This window comes from Austrofundulus limnaeus, unplaced genomic scaffold (assembly GCF_001266775.1).
Source record: "Austrofundulus limnaeus strain Quisiro unplaced genomic scaffold, Austrofundulus_limnaeus-1.0 Scaffold725, whole genome shotgun sequence".
NCBI classification, from domain to species: domain Eukaryota; kingdom Metazoa; phylum Chordata; class Actinopteri; order Cyprinodontiformes; family Rivulidae; genus Austrofundulus; species Austrofundulus limnaeus.
Genome location: NW_013953127.1, coordinates 140,310 through 142,961, shown reverse-complemented (window position 1 = coordinate 142,961; position 2,652 = coordinate 140,310). Strand labels below are relative to the sequence as shown.

General features: G+C 41.7%; 1 protein-coding gene across 3 annotated transcripts in view; it reads left to right on the top strand.

The window, feature by feature from the left end:
- recql (RecQ helicase-like) overlaps nucleotides 1–2,652 on the top strand; it is a 35,711-nt gene that overhangs the window by 22,550 nt on the left and 10,509 nt on the right. The window lies entirely within an intron of this gene.

Here is a 2,652-nt window from a genome sequence, read left to right as displayed (position 1 = left end):
TTCATATACATTCTTTTTGTACTGTACTTTACGGTGTATACATGTATATAAATAAGCATGTGTATGTGTATATGTGCATTGGTACATTACTATATATCACATGTGTATATTGTGGAGTTTTGTTTGTTATCTTTTATTAATCTTTCATTATTTTTCTCAGCCTCTCTTGTATTAAGCTGCAGTAATGTGCAAATTTCCAGACTGTGGGATCAATAAAGTTTTATCTTATCTTATTTTATTTTAAAAACAGTTTTTAGTCGGTAGATAACTGTGTTTTTGCTATGAAACTACAAATATGGCCGAACGGGGTGGAGTCGAACGCTCAGCGACCTGGAGGGGGCGGGGTGTGAAATATCTCACTTGTATTTAAAGAGACCGCACCAAAACAGCTTGCTCTGAGGCGCAACTCAGAACAGGGGTAAAGCAAGGAAAGCTAGGAGTCTGTGGAGCAACAAAAACGGGGAATTAAGACCAAAGCGTTGCAGTTTTATTTTAAATAGGCCATAAGTGAATGATTTAGATGTGGAAAAAGAAGGATTTAAAAGCATGATATGATACCTTTTACTTCCTGGCTGATGTTTTGAGATATTGCATCAGTATTTCCACATCATGTCCTTACCTCACAATGTCATCTATTTGTGAAGTGCACCAGCCCCTCCTGCCGCAAAACACCCCACAATATGATGCTGCCACCACCACATTTAACAGTGGGCACAATGTTTTCAGGTCTTAATGGTAGGTCTGGAAAATATATTTAGAATTTGTTCTCCATCTTCTAATGCCTAAATGTTTCCGGGTTGCTGTGGCAACAGGTCCAGGAGAGAAAACCCGACCTCCCTGTGCTCAGTGATACCCCAAAGTGTTCCCAGGCTAGAGAGGATACGCAATCCCTTCAGCAAGTCCTGAATCTTCCCTGGGACCTCCTACCAGTGGGATGCACCCAGATCAGGAAGAATCCTAATGAGATGAACCACCTCAGCTGTCTCRTTTTAATTCTGAGTCAGTACTCTGAGTATCCACAGAAGACAGAGCTCCTCGCCCTATCTCTAAGGCCTGACCCTATGAAGGAAGCTAATTTYAACCACTTGTCTCTGGGATCTGGTTGCTTCGATCATGATCTTCGTAGCAGACAGGTGTGGGCCAGATCAGGTGTCAAGCTGCACTTCTGGCTGACTGTTGGCGTGGCAAGTGTTTGTCGACTAGATGTGGGCCAGGTGATGGCACTGCTTAATGATGGCATGCTACAATTGGCCCAACTGTGATTTGTGTTTTTTGGTGCCAGCCCAAGCATAGGTAACCTCCGGCAAACCCCATCTGGGCCACCAAAGGATCATCATTCTTTGTTATATCTGTGCCAAGTGTTATGTATTGTGTTGGCCAGAACTGGGCCATACGCATTTTGCTTTGTGGAGATCCACACCTCATGACTGTAGGTGAGGGTTGGAACTTAGACCAGTAAATCGATGTAAACCTTCACCATGGCTGACTGAAGTAAACACCCTTATTACTGAGGACAAGTCCCCGATCTACTTATCCATCTCCCATTCCATCCTACCGTCAATCAGGAAAAAAGATGACTAGATTTTTAAACTCCTCCACCAGAGGTAAAGTGGAGGAGTTTAGAGTGTATTTATATTGTAATACCCATGGTATATCAATACCATGAAGGGTTTCATGGAACTGATTCCAAGACTGAGAGATCTGTCAATCAGATGAAGCCCTRCAGTTGTTTCAAAGACAAAACATTTGATTTTATCTCAGCTGATATTCTTATCACAATATAAGCTTCACCTTAACTCCTCCAGGCGTTTTTGTCCATGTGGACAGCTGCAGGTTTGAGTCCAGTTTGAAGGTGTGGATTTTAAAGCAGAAGCTTCTTTCTTGGCTGACACCCACTCAATCTGTGCTAATCTAAAACTGGCTTTACTGTAGATGAGGACACTGGTGTTCCAGTACTTTATGGTAGTCTTGAGGCTTGGTGGTGCCTGGGTTGTTCCTGAGCAGCAGTGGTGGGCACAGTTCCCCTAGTAGGGGAACTAATTTCTCTATTAGTGCTTTACGGCTTTTGCTAATTAAAAAATTTATTAGTGGATTAGCACTTGCTAAATTTATAAGCACTAACTGAGGTCTATAAATGTTATTGATCAACGTTAATGTTAACAGCTGAGAGTGGAAGCTGTCACTCATTTTTTTCACGTGTCACTTATCCACCAGGAGACATATTGCCAATATATGAACTCAAATACGGCTGTGGAATGTCAATGATAAGTCTTAAGAGAGCAACATGTGACTCATGTTGTCTATTGAAGAATGTTCATGGGTTGACTGGGTTATTTTAATGCTTTAGAATTAGCTTTTGCTAAAACTTTCAGTGTGTAAATGCTTTAGAATTAGGGGACCTAAATTTTTGATTTAGTGTTTTAGGGCTAGTGGAACTAATTTTTAGATTAGTGCTGCCCACCACTGCTGAGCAGTCATCCATCAATTCATCCTTTCTGGGGTCAGCTGGAGCTGGTGCCTTGTTCCTGAGCATCCAAACTAATTTCCTATAATCTGAAGAAAGAAAATTGATGAGTATTTTTCAGTGCATAGACTGCCACTAACATGCTACAAGAAGTAAGAGGCCAGGGCTATTCAATGGGCATCCATGCC